The 26,143-nt window shown below is 47.7% G+C and overlaps 1 protein-coding gene and 1 long non-coding RNA gene across 2 annotated transcripts in view; both read left to right on the forward strand.

The window, feature by feature from the left end:
• Positions 1-26,143, forward strand: part of ASIC2 (acid sensing ion channel subunit 2) — an 838,890-nt gene that overhangs the window by 81,914 nt on the left and 730,833 nt on the right. The window lies entirely within an intron of this gene.
• Positions 4,447-26,143, forward strand: part of LOC114233816 (uncharacterized) — a 117,856-nt gene continuing 96,159 nt past the window's right edge. The window contains exon 1 of the long non-coding RNA XR_003619980.2: positions 4,447-4,687. This is a non-coding gene — a long non-coding RNA (uncharacterized LOC114233816). The remainder of the gene's footprint in view (positions 4,688-26,143) is intronic.

Consider the following 26,143-nt stretch of genomic DNA (forward strand, 5'->3'; position numbering starts at 1 on the left):
TGTGAGCTCCCCGAGGGCAGGGCCAGCCACAGTTGTGTTCAACTCTGGACCCTGAGTGTGCACCTCAGAGCAGAGGCTAAATAAATGAATGAGAACAACTCCAAGTAACAGTTTCTCGGGGGCATTTGAACTGTGGGAAGTCCAACGAATGGGAAGTCAGGTCTCTGTGGGCAGGATGCTGAGGCTGAGTAGGACTCACCTGCTTGAAAGTCTACATAAACGCTCCTGCGTACATCCCTGGACACCTCTCCGCCCACGGAAACAAATGGCTCTGCGGGAAGTTGTGTCTGTCTGGGCCTCCCCCGGGGAAGTGGGACGGAGAAGCAGGCAGGCAAGCTCTGACTTCCCTTTCCGAGTCTCCACCAGCTCCCTCCATCTGAAGGCCTGTCATGTCTCTCCGTGAAGATGCAGGTGGGCTGCAGGAACAGGGATTGCAGCTTGTCCCTCTCATCAGCCCTGCCCAGAACGGTTGGCCCCTTTTTCCTTCCTTACCTCCTCTCTGCTTCTGAACCACAGGCACATCCTGTTTGCAGCCCTGAAGATTAAGGAAGGATATTTCACTTTTTAATTTTATCATTCTTGTTCTTCCTTTCTGCTTCATTGGAATGATGTTACTGGCCTAAAATACTGTATGTAAACGATGCTCTGAGGCCCATCTGGAAGCCCAGACTCTCTGGGGATATAATTATGCTAAGCGACACTCACGAGGGACAGAACGACTGAGCGTCCACCTGGGCATGTTCTGGCAGCAAATCTTTCCATTCTTTCGAGGGGACTGGCTGCTGTGCTTCAGGCCTTTTCCTTCGTGTGTGTGTGTGTGTGTGTGTGTGTGTGTGTGTGTGTGTGTGTGAGTGATTCAAGGATGTGGCCCACTTTCATTTTGTGTGAGCTGTTGTGATAATGTATTGCACCTTTGTGTGTCCTCAGCAGGGAGGGGATGCATCCCTTTGGAATTATAAAAGGTCACCCATAACCAAAGAGAAAGTGCCGCTGAAAGACACTGCACTGTGTGCCTCTCCATCCGGGACTTAGGGCTTGACCCGGGTTTGCTTTCACAACTGGACTGGAGGCTGGACGGAGGGCATTGGGCTCTTCGTGCCAGCCTTGTCCAGGCGCACAGGGCTCAGGGCATCAAGCCAGGAGTCAAGCTGCGCCCATGCGTTGGCCCATTCTGCAAGAAGTCTCTTAGTGCCAGAAAGCCTTGGATTTTCCTCTGTGTGCAGAAACTAATAACCCTCGCCCTGCTTGTCTACAGAATGCTCCTGAGAAATCATTGAGCTATTGAAGGTGAAAGTGTTTTGTGTTCATTCAAACAAACATTTGCTGAAGGCCCACTCTGTGCATAGATTAACAGAGTTCTTACCCTTGTGGAAATCACAACCTTGCAAACTATAAATTATGGAGCACGAAACAAATGTAGAGTTGTAGGTATATATATATATATTTGAATTCATTTTGCATATGCAGGACTGGGGAAATTCCTGCCAAGCCCAGAGTATCCAGGTATCCACTCCTGGCCACACAGCCTCATACACCCCCTTTTCACTAGCTCCCAATCCTATCATTGCTCCACCCCCATCTCCATCCCACTCCATCCCCAGCTCCTTCCCTCCGCTGCATTCTCCTTTGCAGCCTTCTTTTAGCTCCACTCAACATTGCCCTTTATCATGCACTGCTATAATCACTTTTTAAAAATAAACTTATTTATTAACACATAGCATATGCACAGGAAATGGAGAAATCATAAGTCTATAGCTTAATGCATTAGCACAAGGGGACGCAGCCATAAAGGGACCACCTGGATCCAGAAATCCAGTATGACCAGCATCCCAGGTGCCCCGCCACACCCTTGCCATCATTCCCTCCCTTCTCCCTCAAAGTCACCACTCCCCTAATGTCTACCACCACAGGTTTGTTTTCAGATCTGTTTTAAGCTTTCTATATCTGGAATCATATGCTTTGTATTCTTTTGTCTCTAACTCACTTTGCGCTTTATTTGTGAGAATGGTCCGCGTTGTTGCGCGTAATTGCAGCTTGTCTGCTGTCGTTACTGTATAGTGTTCTGTTCTGTGGAAGTACTGATGTTTATTTATTTATCTGTTGATGGACATTTATACTGTTTCCAGTTGGAGGCTATTATGAATAAAGATGCTGTAAGCGTTTTTGTACATGTTTTGAAAAAACAGATTTGCTGAATTATAATTGGTATAAATTACCATTAAACTGCACAAATTTCAAGTGTACAATTTGACAAGCTTTGCCACATAAATTATTTCTATATATATAAATCAGTATATACATGATTTATATATATGTAAATATACACTGAGTGGCCAGATTATTATGATCACCTGACGTTTGTAGGCAAATTAGCCGTACACTGCATCGTATGGGATATGGAAGCCGAAGGCCTGTTTGAACACCTTTGCTGTCTGCAGTTACCAAGACAAAACGTCTCCAATTCGCACAGGAACACAAGAATTGGACAGTCGAGCATTGGAAAAAAGTCATGTGGTCCCATGAATCACGTTTCCAGTTGCATCATGCAGATGGCAGAGTGAGAATTTCGCGGAAACAGCATGAAAGCATGCACCCCACATGCATGAGTACAACCCTTCAAGCTGGTGGGGGCAGTGTTATGGTTTGGGGCATGTTTCCCTGGCATGATTTGGGCCCTTTAATTCATGTGGAACAACGTCTGAATAGCACAACATACCTAAGTATCATTGCTGATCAAGTTCATCCTATCATGTTGATGGCATATCCCAATGGAGATGGCTTCTTCCAACAAGACAATGTGCCATGCCATGGTGCTCATATTGTGCAGGAGTGGTTTCAAGAACATGAGGGAGACTTTACCTTGCTTAGGTGGCCCCCACAATCACCAGATCTCAATCCAATTGAGCATTTGTGGGATGAAGTTAAAAGAGCCATCTGGCAGCTGGTTCCACAACCATCAAATCTCACAGAACTGTACAGTGCTATTCATCAGGCATGGTGTCAGATTCCTCACATCACCTTTTAACATCTGGTGGGGTCAATGCCAAGAAGAATCGCCATGGTATTGAAGGCAAAAGGTGGCCCAGCGAAGTACTGATGGGGTGGTCATAATAATCTGGCCACTCAGTGTATATGTGAGTGTGTGTGTGTGTGTGTGTGTGTGTGTGTGTGTATAAAAAAACCATCACAACAATCAGGAAAGTGAACAGAGTCTCAGCCCCCAAAGTTTCCTCATTCCCTTTGGTGACCCCTCCCACCTGCCCATTCCATGTTCCACCTCCATCGCCAAGCAACTGCTGACCTTTCTGTCACTGTGAACTAATTTGCACTTGCTAGAATGTTATATAGATGTAATCCTATGGGTGCTGTTGTTGTCTGGATTATTGCACTCAGCATAATTATGTTGAGACCTATTTCTGTAGATGTGTGTGTTAAAGTCTGTACTTTTAAATTGTGAAGTAGTGTTCCATTGTCTGGATAGCCCACAGTGTGCTTGTCATTCACATGTTTATGGATATTTGGCTTGTTTCTAGTTTGGGGCTTACCTATAAAACTTCTGGGACTATTCCTATACAAGTCCTCTGGGGACATTAACTTTCATTTTTATTAGGTAAGTATAGAGGAATGAGATGGCTGGGTCATACAATAGGGGGGTATGTGTCCATTTTAAGAAACTACTAAATGGGTTCCAAAGGGGTTGCACCATTTTATATGCCCACCAGCAAAACACGAGTGTTCTAGTTGATCCCCATCCTCACCAGCACTTGTTACTTGGTCTTCTTGATTTAAGACATTCTAGTCACTGTGCAGTGGAATCCCACTGTGGTTCCCCTGGATTCTCTAATGACTAATGCTGAGCAAATGATTGTGTCTGTATATGAACAGTTGGGCAAATTTTAGTTGAGTATATGTCTAGGAGAATAATTCTTTGGTCATAAGGGACACGATCAGATTTGTGCTGAAAGGGGTCCGCCAGCAGATGGACTAGCGGGAGAATGTTGAAGGAAGGACAACACTTGGGAGAATGGAGCATTTATTATTTTCTTCTGCTTGTTCTCTTTTGTGTCCTGCATCCCAATCAAATGATAAGCTCCCAAGACGCAATAAAAAGCATTGCAGTTCATTGTCCGCCTCCCCGCCCCACCCGAGGACCTCGAACCATTTGGGATGTGGAAAGGATTAAGCTGCTTTGTGGATCACCTATGTGCTATGTGTTTCTACATTTCTTATATCATTTGGAGGGGAAACTTATAAGGCATCGTAATATCCTCATTCCACAGCTGAGGCTCAGGCTCAGGGAAATGAGCCATTTTCCAGGGACTCAGAGCTTAGAATCAGGGGAAATGGAGTTCAGAATAAGTCTGTGTGATGTCAGATTCTCTCTCTCCCTATCACACGCCTTGTCCATCTTTGCCCATACTGCCTCTTGAGTGACTGAGTAAAAGTGCATATGAGGACTCTGCTGAGGGCAGGCATCGGGACTATTAGCTTCATGCTCTAAGGCTCTCCTGGCCAGGATGGTTGGAACAGAATTCCAGAAAGTCATACTGGTATAAATAGAACTTGGATCCTTAAAGGCTGTCTTGTAAACTCCCCAGTTCAGCTCCTCTTAGACTCAGCAGAACACCATGAACTCCCTGCCCACCCCCTGACAGAGCCCAGCTTCTAGCTTTGTGCTTCACATATGGTAAGTCCATTTGGTATTTGTCCTCATTATAGGTCTCTGTTTTCCCACTTCCCCATTAGCTCCGGTTGCCTCTTGGAGGGACCAGCATTTGAATCTCAGCCATGTCATATAGTGGTTGTGTGCCCGTGTGCACATTATCTAATCTCTCTGATGCTCTGTTCTGTCATCTGTAAAATGATGAAAATAGTAGTAGCTCCCTCCTCGGATAATTGTGGCAATTGCACAGTGAGTGGCTAATGGTATGTTTTTGTTACCATCGCTACATTAGGTGGTTATTCCTCAAGCCAACTTGCTGCTTCAGTTTTGACAGAAACTAGCTAATTCTGGAAGGTTGAGAAGTGTGATGGGGGGAGACAGGAGTTGACAAAACTGCATGTCACCCCTGAAGCAGTTCCAGGTTCACAGTTCTCAACTGTAGCACCATGTGATGGAGAAAACTCAGGCTGTGAAGCCCAATGATGATGGCTTTGCTACCTGGTAGCATTATGACCTTGGGCAAGTCACCTTACTTACTCTAAGTCTTGGCTTCCACCTCTGTAATGGGTAGATGGACTGCTTGGTGATTAAGTGAGGACACAAATTCAAGATATCCACCTACACAGTTTCCAGCCCACAGGGAGCCCTTGATAAATGTTTGTCCCACCACCTGTCCTCACTGGTCTCCTTTGATAAAATAAAAATGTTAACTCATATAGTAGGTACTCATAAATATTGAATGGATGAATGGGTGGATGGATGGACAAAAATGGCTGAAAGTGGAGTTGGAGAAGGGTATATAGATTGTGAGGAGCAAAGCAGAAATCCATGAAATCCTGGTTATCCAATTACAATGTGACCTCTTTCTTGGGCTTACATGCAGCATGCTCATTAAAAGTCCTCACAACTTTCATGCCATGAGGCGTGCGTTTGAAAAATGCCGTTGTCTCCTTTTCTAGGCCCTTTGCAGGTAGATGGTGGTGGTGGGGCATAGGCATGAAAGGAAGAGCTAAATGCGTGGGGCTTGGGCTGGGGGAAAACCAGGCTCTGGGCCAGGCAACCTGGTGCAGTGCGGAATGAGAGCAGGCTTATTACTGCTTATGTGGACTGGAGGAAAATTCACCTGTTTCTCTGTGCCTCAGCTCTTGCATCTTAAAAATGGGATGACCAAATCTGCCTGGTAAGGTCTGTTTTGTAGTGTGCTCAGGATGTCCTAACAAAATACCATAGACGGGGTGGCTTAAACAAAGGAAACGTATTTCTCACAGTTCTAGAGACTGGACACCCAAGATCAAGGCCAGCTGAGTTTCTGGTAAGAGCTTTCTTCCTGGCTTGCAGATGGCTATCTTCTTGCTGAGTCCTTGCAAGACTGGGAGAGAGAAAGATACTGTCTCTCTTCTTAAAAGACCACAGTTGTATGGATAGGGCCCCACCCTTATGACCTCATTTAACCTTAATTACCTCCGAGAGAGCCCCTACCTGTCTCCAGATAGAGTCACAATTGGGATTCGGGCTTTAGCATATACATTTTGGGGAAACACAATTCAGTTCATAGCACAGGGAACAGACAGGATTATGAAGAGCTATACCCATGCAGATGGTGGCAGGGGCCATCTTTTAAAAAGTCTGACTGTCTTAAGACATTCCTCAGGGTATCCACTCATTTATTTAACCAAGATTCATTGAGTTTCTACTTTGTGCCAGGCACCATTGAGGACAGTGGGGTGGCAGCAATAGAGAAAACAGACAAAAACCCTGATCTTCATAGAACCTACCCTTCTAGAATACAGAAAGTAAAAAGTGGGCCAGTAGAACATATAATGTATAAGATGGGGGAAAGTGGCGTGGAAGAAAATAAAGCGAGAATAGTGAGGCATAGTTTACATTTTAAGTGCTCAGGGTGTAAATCCTATTTGAACAAAGACTTTGAGACTTGAGGCGGGGAGAAGAAGGTGAGCCGTGTGGCTACCTGGGGAGAAGTAGTCCAGGCAGAGGGACGAGCCTATGCAGAGTCTCTGAGGTAGGAGACTACTGGGTGTGTTTGAGGAACAGCCGTGAGAGCTGAGCAGCCAGAGCTGAGGGAGTGATGGGGAGCGTGGTAGGAGAGGGAACCAGAGAGGTGCAATCCAAGGAGAGGACTCGCTGTCTGTGTGTGCTGAGAGATGAGGACAGGGCAGCAATGACGAGACACGTGGGAGCGCGTTTCAGAGGAGCAGGAGGAGATTTCATTTATTCCCTGAAGATCTCTGCTCATCTCCAGGAACACTTGTGGGAGCCCGTTCTCATCTTCCCCCCAACCCCCTTCCAACATTTTTGTGACTCCAGACATCTCCTCCTGTGAAGCTATGGTTCATGGCTGCTGGTGGGGAAAAAACGTTCCTAGTAGAATATGTAAATGAGCTCGCATCCATGCATTAGTAAAAGAGTAAATCCACCGCTGGAAGCGGATGTGTGTGAAGCAAGATTAACTCAATGAAACACCGTCACACACCAGTCGGACTAGGAGCTCGTTGAGTGCAGGGCTGAGGTTTGGGACACCTCTGTGCCGTCAACATTACTAACGTAGTTCCTAGGACAGTATAGGCTTTGAAAACGCATTTGCTGAGAAACATAATCTCTCTACGAGGCTTATATTAGGAAAAGCAAAGAAAGGAGAGGGGATTCTCTGGATCGGCAGCACTCCACTGTCCCCTTAAATGGAAATGAGGCACGCTGCAGTGCAGAAGGCGCTGACAGTCCGCAAGATAAGTAGTATCTGAGCTGAAATAATATACAGCTGGTCCTTAGGGCCCCTAGGGAGTGACAGATAAAGTGCTTGGGTTGGTCCAGGAGGGGAAGATGAAGTCTGACTGTAGGAATCACGGAAGCTTTCTTCAAAGAGGTGGCTTCTGAATGAACAGAGGGGAAGGAGTGTCCGTCGTAAGATTCTGACAAGTGATGGCCTAAAACCCCTGGCAATGTAACCAGGCAAGACTGTCTGCAGAGATGGTTGGCAAAGTGGAGGAGGCCGCGTGGGGGTGTTGAGATGTTGGAGGCCGGGGGTAGTCAACTGCTGATACCCAGTTCTCCTTGGACAAGCTTCTTCACCCACGGGAGGGAAGCAGGAAGCTGGGCGAGGCAGCATCTACCACTGCCACCGTTTCGGAGTTGGACTGCATTCTCACCATTCTTATTTTTGCTTTGTCATTTTCAGCACCAGGCATGGGCAATCATTCCAGGGTTCTTATTAATATTTCATCGGAGCACTTCTGTTTTCCCGTTAAACATGTATTTAGAGTGGGTTGCCACATTCCTGGGTAATTTTATTAAATCCAGAGGCCACTTTTCTTTTTACAACTGTCTACTGCTTTGATTTTTTGAGGGAAATCAATAGGAAGAGAGGGGTGGCTGAAATAGAAATTTGCTTTATAGCAAAATATCCAAGAACTCATCTATTCATTTTTAAATGGGAGAAGAGCTCCAGTTGTACAAATAATCAGCCTGTGTGTGTGTGTGTGTGTGTGTGTGTGTGTGTCTGTGTGTGTGTGTGTTTGAATGAAAGGAGAGCGGCATGGAGCCACTCCCTTCAGCGGCAGTGTGCGGAGAGCCTGTTCTCTACAGCCTGTGCAACCCTGTTGGATGTTCCCCACACACTGGGTCTTTCTCATCTGGGTTTGAATCCCAACTCAGCCCCTAACTCAACCTGTGACTTGGAATGGATCGCTACCCCTCTCCAGGCCTCAGTTTCCTTGTCTGCAAAGTGAGGTAGATCGGCCCAAATGCTCCTGAGGTCTCATCGACATCTGGCATTCAGGGAGTTGATAGATACTGAGAAAAAACTTGACTTTGGGCCGCAAAAGCCACAGAGAGAAAGTAAAAAAAAAAAAAAATTATTTAGATCAAAGACAGCACATTGAGAAACAAGGAAATTGATGAAAGAACTGCTTGTATTGAGTTAGCAGTGAGAAGGAAAACGATGACTGGGCTGTTTTTGGAAACCTTTCCAACTCAAGATGAAAACAAACCCCAGATCGAGAGGAGCCTCCCCTGGGTCTGGTTTCGTCCTCGCTGCGGGAGTGACACTCTGAGGTGGGGAGGGCTGTTCCCTCATCGTTTCTAAGGCAGAGCACGGATGGTCAAGGCGGGCCAGGCTGTCTCCTGCTCCCCAAACCGCCAGGCATTTCCAGAAGCAAAATTAACTTCATGCATGGCTGGCAGCTGCACCTTCCGCGGCCGCAGGGCTCCGGGTTCTTGTCAAGACTGCAGGGCAGAGGGTCTGCTGTTGGGAATACACACCTGGTCGTGGATTTCGGAGGTGAAGGTGGCTGGGAGGAGGGCTGCCCTCCATCCGCTGCAGAAAATACTTGCAAGTGGTTCTTGGTTATTGCAAGGCTCTAAATCCAGGAATTGCACAGCGGCCACAAGCAGCCACCAGGGGCTAAGCCTTTTCTGTGCGCTGAGCCCTCATCAATGGGCCTTTGCAGAGACGACCTCTAACCCTCAGAATTCTGTGAGAGCAAACCCATTGCGCCCATTTCACATATTTGGACACCGATGCTGAAAGGTGAAGTCTCTTAGACAAAGCTGTACATCTGGTGTGACCGACACGATCCTGGTGATGAGAGCGGCAGCGTTTTCTAGTCACACAGGCTTGGATACTCTCCGAAGCCCTTTGAGATGTACCATTTTGATGATGTACACGAGGGCAACATTTTTATTCCTATTTTATTGATAAGGAAACTGAGGCCTGGAGATGCTAAATGCCCAACACCTATGGTTAAATGATTAGCAAGTCAGGTCTGAAACTCAAATCTGACTCCTTGTCTCCTACACACTGCCTTCATACTGTCTTACTTACAGTTAACAGTGGGATATAAAGATATTTAATAAGAAAAGCATTTTCCTATCATATGAAGTTTTAGGGCTAGAGAGAACCTGAGAGATAATCTAAAGGAGGAGTTGGTCATCTGAGGTTTGAGGAGGGACTCAGTGGGCCCGGGGTCTCTGTGCCTCATTCAGTAATGAGAATGGACTCTGGGCAGTGCAGTCTGCGATCGGGGAGGCTTTGTGATTGTCTAGTGCCGTGGTCGGCAAACTGCGGCTCGCGAGCCACATGCGGCTCTTTGGCCCCTTGAGTGTGGCTCTTCCACAAAGTACCACGGCCTGGGTGAATCTATTTTGAAGAAGTGGCGTTAGAAGAAGTTTAAGTTTAAAAAATTTGGCTCTCAAAAGAAATTTCGATTGTTGTACTGTTGATATTTGGCTCTGTTGACTAATGAGTTTGCCGACCACTGGTCTAGTGCATGGGTAAGTGGGCACATCCAGTGCAGTGCTGGCACACAGTGGGTGCTCAGTAAATGTTGGTGGAATTAATCAGACTATTTTTAAAAATATATTTTTATTGAATTCAGAGAGGAAGGGAAAGGGAGAGAGATAGAAACATCAATAATGATGGAGAATCATTGATCGGCTGCCCTCCTGCACGCCCCCTACTGGGGATCGAGCCCACAACCCAGGCATGTGCCCTGACTGGGAATCAAACTGTGACTTCCTGGTTCATAGGTCGATGCTCAACCACTGAGCCACGCCAGCCAGGCCACATTCTTAAAAGTATCTGTGATGCCACAAAAACTATGAGTGCGTGCAAGGGCGGCACTGGGTCTCAGAAATCATCTCGTCAGCTTTCTTACCTTCCAGAGGCAGACCCGGAGGCCAGAGGATGCAGGGCACTAGCCTGGGTACCCCTGGGGCAGAGCGGGGTCTGGGAGCTGGGTCTCAGTCTCTGCGGGGGGTCATCCCCCTGAGTGTGCAGCCCCTTCCACGTGGCTCCCAGGGCCTCCTGCAGTGAGAACAAGGTGCTGTCCATCGGAGACCTCAGAGGCCCCGCGTTGGCCAGCTTGGAATGGCTCATCTTCAGCAAGTCACTCTCCTCCACGCAAAGGGAAGGAGCTAAAGTGCTTGAGAAAAGAGAGTCTCTTAAGTAGGTTAAACACTCCCCCACTCCCCAGCCTCATTTACACTATTTATTTGCTCAGCGGACCGTGGCTTCCTGGATAGGACTCAGGTAAATTGCAGCCCTCTCTAGGTGTGAATGATTCTGAGCCACAAAACATTGGGGCCTGAAATCACACTGGTGCTGTGTGGCACTGCCTGGGCCTGGATGGGCCTCGGGCCTGCACTGGGTGCGTCCCTTGCCTGGCCGGGACTTGAGCTGTCTTGGGGGTCACTGCAGGTCCAGCCTGCGAGGAGATGGGCAGTAGAAGCCCAGAGCAGAATTTCTGGGAAATGAAGAGTTTCTCTCCCCACTCCAGCCATTTCTCTTCTGTCAGAGCCCTAATGAGCTTTTAGTGCCAGGAGGGAGAGCAAATGGAAGGAAAACAGCCCAGAGTTGCTAATGCGATGGACACTCACCATGCAGCAGGCGCCCCCGCCCCTGGGCCACCATCCGGCTCGTGAAGAAAGGGGAGAGAGAGAGAGGGAAAAAAAACACCAACCAACAAGGTCCTTTTAACTCTAAAGAAGGGAATTCTCTACAATCCTTTTGCCCAGGTATTGGGGATTGGAGTTAGTAACCCTTTCTGCCTCATTAGCTGCTAAGTCGTGCTGAGATGAACAAGAGATTGCCAAAGCCCAGGATGATGGGGATGGCATGGAGGTGGCGGGTGAAGCCGATGGCAGTGGTGAGGGTGACGATGGTGGTAGGGTGATGATGGAGATGGTGGCATGTGGAGGAAGTGGTGGGGGTGGTGTTGACATTAGTGGGAGTGGGGACAGTAATGGGTGGGAGTGATGGCAATGATGGCTTGATACCGGGCGATAGTCATTTGATGGTCATGATACTGTTAGTAGGGTGATGGTAACTGTGTTTGTTTCCTTTTGCTATGCAACAAATCACCATGTAGCAACTTAACACGCATTTTGTATCTCAGATTCTGCGGGTCAGGAGTCTGGGAGGCCCCCTGGTGTCCTCTGTTACACGTCCCACAACGCGGAGACCAGGGTGCTGGCAGGGCCGCGCTCCTTACTGGGTGGGGGCTCTGGGAGGAACATGTCCAGGCTCCTCTGTGGTGCTGGCTGAATTCAGTTCCTAAGGCTGGAGGGCTGGGCTCCCACTTCCCCCTGACCGTCAGGCGGGGCTGCTGGTGGCTTGGCACCTCTTCTCGCCTTTTTCCATATCAGTCCCCCAGCCGTGGCAGGTTGCCTCCCTCTCCTGCCTCAGACCTCTCTGCTTTGTCTCCCGCAACATCTCTCTGCGCCGGCAGGCCGGCCGGAGGAAGTTCTCTGCTCTTCCGTGGGACCCACTGGGTCCCCTTGGACAGTCCAGGGTACTCTCCCTGTTTTGAGGTCTGTAATCCTCATTGCATCAGCAAGACCCCTTTGCCATGTAGCTTATTCACAGATCCTAGAGATTACGGCTTGGGCATCCTTGGGGGCAGTGTTGTGTAGTGATGATGATGGTGATGGTGGTGGTGGCAGTGCATAAGCCCTCTCACTCTGACGAAGATGTCACCAGATCAGGTTCACATTGGCTCAGGGGCTGAGCCTGGAGGGGGCACAGCACTAGGATACATGACTGGCTAGTGAGGACTGGGTTGCAGTCGTGGAGACGGGGAACCATGCTGGAGGGGATGAGGAAGGCAGCCGTACTTCTTACCTTCCCCAATCCTCCTGTCCTACACCTTGCCCACGCCCCCCCCAGGGTTGTTTGTTCCCCATCTGTCTCCCTCCCCCTAAAGTATTCTGTAGGCTCCTGAGGACAGAGATGGCTCTCACTCCGTCCTTCCTCATAGCTTTGAGCTCAGAGCTGCTCTTAGTGGAGAGAAGAGGACGGGGAAGTTACAGCTGGTGAGTGTGTGCCAGCCATCTTCCTATGTTTTATCTAACTGAGGTGTGCGTCATGATGCCTACCTTACACCCGAGGAAACCGAGGCACAGGTAGGTTGTTACTTGCCAAGCATGCATGGCTAGCAAGCTGTGAAGCTAAGTTATAAGCCCAGCCTGCATTTGGCTCTGCAGCATTGTGCTGACTCCCACTGCAGATGTTCAAGGGAGCCTGGCCCCAGCTGACGGATGGAGAATGGGGAGCGCGCGCCCAGAGTGCACCCTCACCTCATTGCTGTTCCTAGTGCTGATCTGGGGCTGTGAGATTGTGTTCAAGGTGGGACGCGCTAGCTCTCTTCCTCGGCAACTATCTGTGCATTTATTTGTTTCAGCCTGTTTAGGTAGCTTTTCTCCAGATTTAATACATGAAGCAAACATCGTGTTTGGCTGTGGGTCCTGGGAGAGAGAGAGATGGAAGCGAGGTTTAATCAGTCACTGTTATTCCCGCAGAAGGCTGTGTGTGTGTGTGTGTGTGTGTGTGTGTGTGTGTGTGTGTGAGAGAGAGAGAGAGAGAGACCCTACCTCTGCCAGCTGCCACTGCTGTGCCTGCCACTCAGAGGGCCCATGTCCCTCATCACTGCAGGGCCTGCTGAGAGGTTGATTACTCTCCAGGCTCCAGCATCCCTCCCTTGTATATAGGTCCCAGCCTAACACCCACGTCCAGCATACTCCCCATTTCCCCTTCCATCACCTTCAGAGAGTGTGTAGACCCCCAATGTGTCACAGATGAAAGGTACATTGAAAACTGTCTTTTCTTGTGAGTCGTTTAAAATTGGTTGAAAATTAAGTTATTATTATTTAAGACCAGAGATCTGTTTTAATAGATACTCCATTGTGGCGATGGTGGGGAAAAAACCAATTGAATTGTATACTTTAAATTCAATTGGTGCGCTATAGGGTATGTAAATTGCATCTCACTGAAGTTGGTAAAAATAAAAAGATCCCACATAAGAGAGATTGAAATTGGAGCTGCTCTGATTGGATCAGAGCAGGTCCGGATCACTCCCTCCCTCCCCTCCCCGCCCCCCCCCTAAGATTCCAGGCTTCATTTTATTACTATGGAAACTGGGACCCAAAGTTGGAAGGTGGGGTGCCCATGGTCATACTGTCAGGTAAAGACTGAGCCTGCTCTAGAAGGTGTGTCTCTTGCCTCCTGATATGTGGTTCCTTTCCCTCGAGTCAGATGATTCCCTGATAAGGGAGGTGGCACAGGAGGCCAATTAAACCTGGAGAAACCTGGAGAGGAGAGGGGATAAAAGGTTCAATGTTAAGAACTCATGGCCTCAGGGATTTCTCCAAGAATACTTGCTCCATAGACGAGGCCAAGGCCCCTGAGCAGGTATGGGATTCTGTGCAAATGGCAGGAGGGGACAAGCGATGATGAGTTCCATGGGAGCTACACCCCCAAGACCTACTTCACCCATCACAGAGCACAGCTCAGCCACACTCCTCAACTGGCACCCAGAGCGGTGGCCCTCCGGGCAGGCTGACTGAAGCTGATGACATCTGAAGATCTAGGATATCAAAGCAGTTGGAGCGAAGGGGCTGACAGCGGGACTGAGCTACTCATTTGTTCATTCGTTCATTTAACATATGTTTTTTAAGCCAGGTCCACCTTGTCCTATGGCCCAGGGACCACTGGATACTGGAGAACAGGGCAAAACGCGAGGATAAAAATAATGACTTTGGTCATGCACACTGCAATGATGCTGATAACATTAAAACAGTAGATTAAATATGGCCACGGATTCTTTGCAACTTCTCTCATCTCAAGGCGAGAGCTCCTTCCCCATCCCTTTGGTCTGGGCTGGCTTTGTGATGTGCTTTGACCAAAAAGTGTGGCAGGAGCAACACATTCCGGAGTTAGGCCTCGAGAGTCCTTTCAGCTCGTGTTTTGCCCTCCTGGAGCCTGGAGTCCACACCAGGAAGCAGTCTGAGACGAAAAGACCGCAAAGTGAGGGAGATCCAGCAGCCTCCACAGTCCCAGCGAGCCCGGGGCCCAGCTGAGCCTCGGCCCCAGGCAACCTCAGCCACGTGCAGCTGCCTGAGCGAGCCGGGTTAGCACTGCCCAGCCAGCTCCTGGGACCGTGACACACGATAAGCCCTTGTCGTAGCCACTGTGTTTTGAAGTGGGTTGCAGCACAGCAAGAGATAACTGAAACAAGGAAGTACATTCCAGCTTTTCTTTTTATTCTGGCTAAAGCGTTAAACCTCCTGATAAATAGCTTAGGCTCCATAAATATAGAAATTTTTATCTACCGGGGGGTCCATCCTCCCATTTATTTAAAAGTAATATATAGTCACGGGACGGATATTCAAACACCCAGGAAGATAGAAAACAAAAGTCCAAGTTGTCTTCCACACCTGGATCCGCAATCCATTTCCTCGAAGGTAAACACTGTTAGCCGTTTCTTCTGGGTCCTTCCAGGAAAGATGGAATATATATATATATTCATTCTTGCATTTCTGTGGCTTTGCCAGTATCTACGACTAACCCCTTTCTTATTTGCAGCTACTGTGTTATATGTACTGTTTTGTACTTTGGTACATTTTTTTTTCTGCTAATGATTTATCGGAAGTACCTGTCTGTCCCCTGGGACCTGTTTTATAGTGTTTCACTGTAAGGATGGATTGATGAAGGGCAGGAGCATGGACTCCATTTTGAATATACATGCGCACATATATTGGTATGCTTTTGCTTACATGTCCACACATATTGCTTACATATTCTGGACCAAAGGCCATGCTTCTTTTGCATTTTGACAGGTACATTTATTTGGGAACTGCAATATGAAAAGGGGCTTGTGACCATTTCTAGCAATACCTGCTTCTGTTGAGCCTACAGTAGCATGTAAGTTGGTCATCTCCCCATTTTACAGAAGGTGAAACCGAATCTTCCAGTGGTTGAGCACGTGCCCAAGGTCCCACCATGAGTACAACTGTACAATGTATTGTTTCAAAAAACTGTTTCCTTAATTTAAAAGCATTAACCTTTCATGGGAACCGAAGAGGTTGGAGAAACTGAAACCAAAGACATACTAAGCAAATCTCGTTACAGATGGAGTACAGCCTTATAACCGTCTCATCCACGTACTCCTCTGTGGTCATAAAAGGATAGCTCCTCTCACCAACATGTGAGATTCTGAAATTGCATAGATGTAGTAGACTCATTGCAGGGGGTGGGAGCAACAGGTTCGGAGAGGCAGGGTGAGGATGTTGTATGGAAGAAAGAGCCCTGTGTCTGGGCCCCATGCAGTGGAGGTGAGCCAGGCAGGTCTGGCCAGGTGGCACCACAACGGAACCACCCGTGCTCCTTGGCCTGGATTCCTGCTGGGGCTCGGCTGTGGGAGATGCTCCCGGCAAGAGATGTGGCTGTGAGCTCAGGCCTTGGCAGGGCAGCTGGGACTTCCCCAGGAGACTTGGACCGTGATAAAGGTTTAAACTGGAGTCTCTGCCCTGACTCTTTAGGAGCCAGAGCCTTTCTATCACCGCAGTTGCAGCCCCTGGATTTAACTGGGTGAAGAGCACAGGCATTATTTCCAGGGGAGTTCGGGTGGAGGGATATGGGGACAGGGAACTACTGACTGTGGGTACCTGCGTTGTGCCAAGCATTCGACACGTATTGTCCCCTTGAAGCGTCACTGATCAAGTACGAGGGGCTGTTACTGACCCATTTCGGAGATAAGGAAGATGACGCCCAAGTGACCAGTTTCCACAATTGGGCCTCAAGGTCTGGACTAGATAGGCAGCTAAGGTGCTCCCTGCCTAGAGAGAGCGTGGGGGTGGAGGTGGGACAAGGAAAACCAGGTGCAAGAAGGTGTGACGCCATCTTTCTGCTCCAGCAGCTCTGGCATGGGGTAGAGCAGCCAGCGGCCTCTTAAACCCTGACCTGACCCCTTTGTCCATGTAATCTTGGCATGTGTGACCTTGGCAAGTGACTTGGCCTTCAGGGGCCCTCGTTTTCTCTTCTTCCATAAACGTCTATCCATGTCGTGCAGCCTGCACAGAGTAGGCCCTGAGTGGCTTCCTTCCTGGCCCCTGGCTCTGGGACTGTCCTCTTCTTCTTGTCTCAGCACAGCTTTTCATTCATTCATAATCCCCCTATTGTACTTCTGTGTCTCAGGCACCGTGTGAGGCACTGGGATGTATTGATGATTAAAACAGCTTCTCCCCTGAGGAATCTTACTGACATTGAACTATAAATGCAAAGGTGGCCATTCATAAAGCGGATCTTTGGGAACTGGAGGGGCACACGCATGGCTTGGAGTTATCCCAGGAAGAACAGCTGGGGTCTGGTGGAAAGTCCTTCAAGGGAATGGGCCGGGAGGCTGAGTAGTCTGGCTCTACAGACTACTAGCTGTTTGGGGAGGGCTTATTTTCTGGAGAAAGCCCTCAGGCCAACTCTCTCTCATCTTCCCAATACTGCACCCCACCCTCCCCCAGGGATAGCATTTTCTCCCAGCTTCTGGGTGACATTAAGACTTCTCTGATAAGCTTTGTCTCTGGTTGCTCTTAGGATTCCATTGCCAGATGGTCCAGTCTGTCCCTCCTGCTAGAGTTCTCAAGCGCATCTCATTCCATCAATCCAATTTTCTCCCTTCCATCAGGACCCCTAATCCAGGGAGTTTGAACCAGGCCACATGATCAGCTGTCTCAGGGAGCCTACCCACACCTACTGCTTTCTGAAGCAGAAGGGCTGCCTCCTCTGATGGCTGAGCCAGGTTGGGAAAGGCAAGGAGGTGGGGGGAGAATTGCCCTGGGAAAATGGTGCTTTCAGTTGTCACGGTAACTGTTGCTAGAAGTCACCCTGAACCCACACTAGACATTGACCTTCTCAGGGAAAAGGCAGGGCTCTCAGCAGGATCTGAACTCTCTTTGGGCTGAGTTAGTCTGCCTCATTCACGTGTTCGTTCGTTCATTTGTTCATTCATTCATTCATTCATTCATTCATTCACTAAGCACTTGTTTATTACATTCTATGATATGGATTATGTGAATCTCATAAATAAATCAGTCTTTGTCTACAATGAACTCAATACAGTGGGGGGAAATATAAATATAGGGTAATATTGGACTGCATGAGGGCTTATTGAGCTAGGAGGGCTCCAGGAATGTGCCCTAATGGGGGACACTGGCTCTGAATATTTAAAGAGAGCCAATAACTAGGGGAAGACTGCTCTTCCTCTGGAACTACTCAGGCCACTGCTGGAGATGTGCAACAGCATGGGAATTTGGGGGTGAAAATCGTCTGGAACAGACAGGTCTCTGTGTCTCTCTGTGCTTGTATGTGTCTCTGTGTGCTGGAATGAGGTCATAACGAGTGTGTCAGAGTTCAGAAGACCCCGAGTCATCATCTAAGCCAACATCCCCCCAGTTGTCCAAAGGAAGGGACCAGCGCCAAAGACACGGAGGATCTTGCTCAAGGTCATAGAGAACAAAAGACAGAACCAGCTGGCTTCTGGTCTCCAGACGAATTCTGCACATCTTGAGCTCCCAGGACAGGGGCCCATGGCTGAAGTCTCTTCAAAAGAGGAGGCTACCACAGACATAGCAACTTCCTGGCACCACAGGGCCTGGCATTTTTCTGTCCCAGAGCTTCTTGGGCCTATATAAAAATGGTCTCTCAGTCTGATCCTGGAGGCCCAGCTCAGATAGATCAAAGTTACCGGGGGACTCGGGTAACTGCACAGAATAGCCCCTCATTTGTCATGGGCCCTAGGAAATGTTCATCCTGAGAGGAATGACCAGGTTACCGTGTTCCTCAGAGCCCAGCCTTTTGCCCACTACCCCAACAGCTGAGGGCTGACTCAGTCCTGCTTAGGGATAGAATTGGGTACTTAGAGCCCCCCCTCAGCCCATCCTCTACCCTGGAAACATTAGTGCTCGAAACTCATGTGAGATAAGCCCTCCCCAAACTGCAAATCCGAATGGGTTCACGCTGCTGTTACAGCTGGAATTTCATTGCCTCCTGGATGTTTCATTTTGCCATCTAATTTGGTGATAAATCAAGGTGATTTATAGGGAGTGAGCCTACATTTAGTGTGACATTCTCATCCGGAATGCTCGCCCCTGACGTACTCCTCTCATCACTGCCCTGACCTAACTCTGTGGATGTCCATGGATTCAGAAATGTGGTGTCTATGGGTGGGGGGTGGTGTGGGGGCGGGGGTGTGTGTCAATGCGGGATGGGTGTTGGGTGCTTCTAAAAGCCTTAGCCAACCCCTAGATTCAGGTCATTTCCATTGATGTGGGCATGAGCTGAGCTAAAAATCCTCGAGGCTATTTTTAAACATTTAGCTGGAATGCCCCCTCTGTGATATAAGCCAGCACCTGCTTGGCATAAATGGTACTCACTTCCCTTGGAGCAGTGTTAGCCAATAGAAAGATAATGTGAGTCTCATATGTAATTTGAAATTTCTCATGGCTTCATTTAAAACAGTAAAAAGAAGAGGCAGCACCAGTTTTAATAATGCATTTTATTTAGTCATTGTATCCAAAATATTATTTCAACATGTAATGAATATAAAAATTATTAATGGGCTATTTAACATTCTTGGCACTCGGCCTTGGGAATCTGATGTGTGTTTCACATGTACAGCTCTTCTCTGTGCAGGTCAACCACATTGTAGGTGCTCAGTAGTCACATGTGGTGGCGGCTCCTGTAATATAGAGGCCTCAGACATCTTTCTGGTGCTGCCAGCCACAGGGAGCAAGGCGGTTCTTCTAGAAGGTTCTGAGTTGGGGGCTCTGGACCTCAGTTTTCCCATGTGTGAAGTGAGGGTGATACTCCATGTTCTTTTGATTCTCAGGGGTGATTTCATGGTTTCTCAAAGCCAAGAGCTCTTATTCTGAGAAATGATAAAACAGAATTGTAAGATGGTAGACTGTGTTAAATATTTGTATTTAGCCAGTTAATGTTTCAAACACCCTACACTAGCAACATGTGTCTGTATAACCTCCAAATGGAAAGCAAAAGTCTAAATTTGAGGCTAAATCTGACTGTGAGGCCCCAGCCAAATGTCCCTCCTACCCAAATGTTCTTTCGGCCACCTCTCTGCAGTGTCCTCTGTGGTAGGCTCTTGGCATTGGAAAAACAAATATGGATTTATTTATTTATTTTGGTTGCAATATGTAAAGTACATGCACTTGGGATGGGAGAGCTAGGGTCTTTACATTTGGTGAGGAGAATCAAGAATGCTGGAAGGTGGTTCTGGGTCATGCCTGTGAGGGCCTCCCAACACAGGGACTAAATATATATATATGCATATATGCTGGAGGGAAGGTCCTTGTTAGGGTTGCCAAGGAGATATGCACAAGGCCGAAAGTGGTAAGGGATTATAAATTTATTAGGTCATCTGGAGACCAGATGGGCTGAGCCTCAAAATGGCGCCAGCACCCAGGGACGGGGAGTCAGAGATTTTAAAGGACTCTAGGGCTATAGGTAGGCTTTTTCACTGGGGAATTCTCTTGGTGGGTCTGGATCCTGGGCAAGTCTGGAGGGGAAAGTTACTGGTCTTAGCCAAATAGAATGTGGTCTAAGTGAAAGGGAATGTCGATTGCGAGATGATCTAAACTCTAAAGGTCAGTTTCCCAGAGGAGGGAGTATCAATTCAATTATTTGGTCAGACCTAAGAGTCTTCTCCTTGTCCCAATGGAGGTCCATTGGAGGAAATGGCAAGGCAGCCTGGGTCTAAGCCCCAGATGTAGCTGGTGTCTGTCTGTCTGTCTCTCTCTCTGTCTGTCTCTCTCTCTCTCTCTCTCTCTCTCTCATTCAGCTTGTTAATCTTTTCTTCCTCTCTGCCTAATCATGGCATGTTTTATTGAGAGTTGGTGCATGCCAGTTGCTTGCAAGGGGGGATGACCCTCTTGCCCTTCTAAGATTCAGAAGGATGAAGAAGATGAATGATTCCCTTCTCTGCGGATCATCTCGCTCCAGCTTCAGTCTTTATTCTTAGCAAGACACAACTCGGTGCCATAGAAAGAATATGAGATGTGGAATAAAGAGACTCCAGTTCAAGGCTTGGATTGCTATTGAACTTTATGGTCCTCAGTTTCTCCATCTGGATACTGTGTCAGGTCCATGAGAACAGGAGCTCTCCTTAGCACAGTGTTGGGCACATAGAAGTGACATAAATATTTGGAAAATGATTAAATGTATGCATCTGTAAAATGGGATGAATAATAATACCTGCCTGATTTGACTGTGCTTAGACACACACACACACACACACACACACACACACACACACACACACACACACTTCCTCAACCCCATCCATGCTAAAGGAGGAAATGAGGAATTAATGGATTGGCTATTTAGAAACTTTAATTCAGAGGGACAGGGTAGTTGAGGAATGAACCAAGGTCATGGAATGCAGATGTGGGATAAGAAGTTAGGTCTTAGTTTACCAACTGCTTTCAAGTGTGTGTGTGTGTGTGTGTGTGTGTGTGTGTGCGTGTGTGCTTGTGTACATATATGTGTATGCGTTTGGAGGTCTTCCTATGTGAGATACACCAAATACCTCTTCATTGGGTGTTTATCTAGGAATTACCATCAAGCAATTGTAAAGATTGTTTGCTCCCAGAATCAGAAAACTTTTTATGGGTGATTTTGGCAGTTCTCTGAAGAGGGGATCAGAGGAAAAAGAAAGAGGGGCTGTGATACCAGCCCTCAGACATGCGCAGTCTAGAAGGACATCAGGATGCATTTTCCTGATGTCCTTCCACTTTGGGGAGGGGAGGGCCACAATACGCTGGAAAGAGCACTGGGCAGTGTTGGAAGACTGGACTCTCGTTCCAACTCTGCTCTGCGTTCTGACTGATGCTGGGTGGGTCACTTCTGCTCTCTGGGCCAGAGTGTCCTGTGTTAAGGCTGAAGTTGGATCCCAGATGATGTTGTCAGGCCCCTTGAACACTGCCTTGGGTTTGGAAACAGCGCATCCGGCACTTTGCAGCCCAGCACACAGCCACCTGCTTATTCTGCTAGAGTGAGCAGTGCCGGTGCTGGGCCAGCAGTTCATGGGAGTGATTTCTCTTCACTTCAAAAGCACAGTCACCTCCCAGGGCAAGCGATTGAGCAGCAGTAAAGAAGCTGAAGCTTGAGTTTGGCTCAAAGGGAGTTCAAAAGCTCCCTGACAGGGCTCAGCCTTCAATCCTAGAGTCTCCCCTTTTGACAAGTTGGTGTAGAGAAATGAACTCCAGACTTAGGTCAGGAGCCTGGCGTTCCAAAGCCAATATCGGTGCCGGCGACTCTGACTTCCCCTCTCTGGGTTTGAGTTTACCTCTCATGAGATGGTACTGTTTGCTCTGATTACTTCTAAGAGTCCTCAGCATGGCGGTCTTCCAGGTCACGTCAGTAAGGCAAGGTCACTTCCATAGGCAGCCTGCTTGCCTCTGCAGAAAACCAGCCCCGAACGGTCATGGGCTGCAGCTGCCAGCGATAAGTAGAGATCACTCCTAGAGAGAGACCTTGAGCAACTCTCAAGATGTTTATGTGTTCAGTTGCAAAACACACAGACAAAAGCACTGAAAGAAAAACAACCAAATCAAACCTTGCTCCCTGAGTCCCTATGTGAAATGCAGGAATCCTGGGAACCCTGCCTCCCTATCCCCTTTCATCCCTCATGCTGCCATGCTTAGGGTTAGCTGTAAAACAAGGGGTCTTCCAATGACATGCTGAGGACTGTAAGCGGACCTCAGTCTTTATAGGATTGTCTTCTTTCAGGTCTTGGCTTAGAGGTCAACATCCTGGGAAGGGTTCCCATCTTTGAGAAACCTGAAAAGTAGGTGATATGAGCCCCATTTCCAGGTGGGGAGCCTGAAGGTCAGAGTGATCATTTAAAACTCAAATTCAGGTATGTCACTTCCTAGCTTAAAACATATCAATGCTTTCTCATTGCTCCTCAAATGAATCCACACAATTCTCCCAACCCCCATCTCTCCCCGCTCTCAGCCCTGCTCTCTATGCTGCAGCCACCCTGGCTTCTGCCAGAGCCTCACACATGCCAAGCTCTTTCCATCCTACGAATCCTGCAGGCGCTGCGACTTCCTCCTGGAAAGCGGTCTCCAGCTCTCCAGCTGGATGGCTCCTTCAAATCCTGAAGGTTTCCGCTTAAATGCCATCTTCTTAGAGAGGCCTCTTAGGAAAATCCTAAGTAATCCCCTTCTACCAATTAGTCTTCATCACAACACCATTTCCATCCTTTACAACACATTTCACACATTTAAGTTTCTTATTTAGTTACTGGCTCATTCATATTTTTGTCTGTCTTTCCCCCTGGACTGTAAGTTCCAGCGGGGCAGAGCCATGACTGTTTGGTCAACCCAGATGTGTCTGGTGGTTAGTACAGTGCGTGGCATCTGCACTTGTAGGAAGCAAGCATGTTCGAAGGGCCCTGATGATGCAAAGATGACTAAGAAGAAAGTCCTTGCTTTCAAAGATCTCATGATCTATTCAGGGAGGGACACACAAAGAGATGGTCCCGGTCAAGGTTGATATTTTCTCTAGTGGTTACTGTGCTGTAGTCAGAGAGGACCTCCCAGGGGAGGTGATGTTTTAGTAACATCTTGAAGACTAAACAGCGATTTACTAGGTCAAGGCTTTCCAGGCAGGGAAATGAATATGAACAATGGCCCAGAGGTGTGGTGAGCAAGTGAGAATGAGGCATTTGGAGAAAAGTGAGGGTCCTTCTGTGATGTGTACACAGGAGTTCTTGGGGTAAACATCAGGAGCTGAGGCAGAAGTAGACCACTATTCCCAACTCAGGACACGATGCACTGTCATCCTAAAGATAAAGATAATGGGGAAGAGAGTAAAAGATATTAAGCAGAGAAATGATAAGACTTGAATTTAACTTCTTAAACCTTTTTTTAAATTATAAAAAAGAATACATTTTCATTGTAGAAAAATTTGAAGCTAATAGAAACATCAAGAAGCAGGTGAGCTGTGGCCAATAGGCAGGGGAGTTAACACAGGCAGTGCTGTCTGGCAGCCGGCCAACAACAGGGCTGGCGCAGGCTGGGACTAGAAGCGGAGGAGTCCTTCATGAGTACAGGGGGAGAGATGATCAGGCCCTGAACCTTACCAGAGGGGAGGGGAGGTTGAAAGGAGGTAACCAGAGGGAGATTAAGGGGGAAGATACGGGGACCAGTTGCTTGGGGTCTGTGGGAGAGGAGGGATCTAAACGATTATCCTGTTTCTGGTTTAGTTATGGAAGTGAATGATGGAGCCTTTCATGAAGATGAATTCCTTAGGCTGGGATGGGCAGAGTGTTGTGGACAGGGTGAAAGGCGACTGTGCTCACCCCGCCCCATCCCCTGAAAAGGACTGAGCATCCTACTTACCAGCATCATGCACAGACATGGGTATTTGATGCCTCTTCTAGACACCTCCTGTGAACCATAGCACGTCACAGGAACACAATTCATGGTAAGAGTGAAATGCAGGAACCCTGGGAACTTTGCCTCCCTACCCTCTTTCACCCCTCATGCTGCCATGCTCAGGGTTAGCTATAAAGCAGGGGGTCTTTCTTGCATGCAGAAATGTGCTGAGTCGCCACAAGGAACTGAGAGACCATCGGTGTGATCAGAAGAGCAGGCTTAGAAGGACCCTTAGAAATCCCCTGGTCCATTCCCCTTGTCTGGGAAGGGGAGCTCATACCTACTATAGGCCTGGCACTCATTGACTCTTCATCACGACTCTGCATTGCAGGTATTCTCCTTATTCCCACTTCATAGAAGAGAACACTGAGCCTAGAAGAAGTTAAATATCTCATAAAAAAAAAAAAAGACCATGGCCTGGATTTTGGTCAGGTCTCTCTGACTCTACAGCTCATGTCCAGCCTATCCCACCACGCTAGACCTCCTTCAGAGGAGGGAGCTGACGCCCGGAGAGATGGAGACTGGCATATCTGAAGTAATTCAGGGGCAGAACACACCAGGTCTCTAAACTCCCACTGCATGCCACTGCTTCCTGGGCTGCTTCTACTCCATGACTATTATATGCCTGGTCCTTCATGGAGTGAGGTGTAGGAGGACTGCAGAACTAGCATAATAACCTGTTTCCCTGTCCTCAGAGAGTTTATGTTTTTCCTAGGGAGGTGCCCTCAAAGTTAGTGACAAAATGACTAGCATAAACTGACAGCCTTCATTTCTTTATCTTCTCTTATCTCCCACACTGCAGTTCTTCCCGTCTTACCAGTTGGGCATCAGAACTGAGAATGAAAGAAAATGTGCTCAACAAAGTCTCATACAAAGAGTTCTGCCCCAACTGGTAAACCTGAGCAGGAAGGAATGGGAGAAGGGGGTGTTGCAGGAAGGTGCACATTCAGGCACTCAGACTGCAGACCCTAACCTCTCTGTCTACCACAGGGTCAGGCAGGAGGTGGGCAGTTGCATTTTGGCTGCAACGAGATGCTGTTGCCATGGACATAGGCAGGAAAAGTGAGGCCGGGGAAGGCTGAAATCAGGCCAAGTGCCAGTGACAGAGAAACAAAACACACAGACGCTGGGGCCAACAGCTGCTTAATGGGAGGACATGGGAGAAGTCTGACTCTTGCTTACGGTGTCAGGGACGAGCAGTGGTCTTGGACCCAGATAGACATGGGTTCAATTTACAGTGCTGCTAACGACTAGCTGTGGGACCTTATGCAAGAATTTTATCTCTTCAAGTTTCCTCACCTGTAAATACTGAGGAAAATATTGATCTGAAGATTATATAAAGGGAAACATGCAAAGCACCAAGCTTTGCAGGAGTTTTTACTTAATGATGATGGTGAAGAGGAGGAGGATGGTGCTGCTGCTGGTAGTGATGGTGATGATGATGGTGGTGATGATGATGATCATGAAGACTGATTACGTTTTGCCCTTCTCTCAGGTATCTTTCAAAAATGAAATCTCCTTGATTTTCTCTAATGTTTAAGCAGTGATAGTCAAGAGATGGGTAGGGAAGAGGGAAAGGGATGACATAAATATTTAGCTCCTACTCTGTGCCTCCTACTACAGTGGTTTCATTTAAATATACATACATATATATATATATATATATATATATATATATAATTGATTTTTTACAGAGAAGAAAGGAGAGGGATAGAGTTAGAAACATCGATGAGAGAGAAACATAGATCAGCTCTCTTCTGCACACTCTCTACTGGGGATATGCCTGCAACCAAGGTACATGCCCTTGACCGGAATCGAACCTGGGATCCTTCACTCCTCAGGCCGACGCTCTATCCACTGAGCCAAGCCGGTTAGGACATAGTGGTTTCATTTGCATACTTTTAAATTTAATCCTCATAAGAATATTTTCAAATATGTTTTACATTTTACTAGTATATCTTATGGGTGAGAAAACTGAGGTCAGAGAGGTTAAATCACTTGCTCAATGTCTTAAAGTGATTAAGTTGCAGAGCTAGGATTTGATCCCAAAACTCTAGAGCTCATTGTTTTATCAAATAGGTTTCTCATGAACTAATTGGAGCATGATTCCAAAGGTTTTCATTGGAACATTCCTGGATGAAATCTGCCCCATTTCCATCCCAGCAATAGGGTCTGGGCAGAAGTTCCAGCAATTGTGCCTGGAATTGAGATGTCTCTCATAGACATCATTCATTCCTTAAT

The sequence above is a fragment of the Eptesicus fuscus genome, chromosome 20 (genome assembly GCF_027574615.1).
Source record: "Eptesicus fuscus isolate TK198812 chromosome 20, DD_ASM_mEF_20220401, whole genome shotgun sequence".
Classification (NCBI taxonomy): domain Eukaryota; kingdom Metazoa; phylum Chordata; class Mammalia; order Chiroptera; family Vespertilionidae; genus Eptesicus; species Eptesicus fuscus.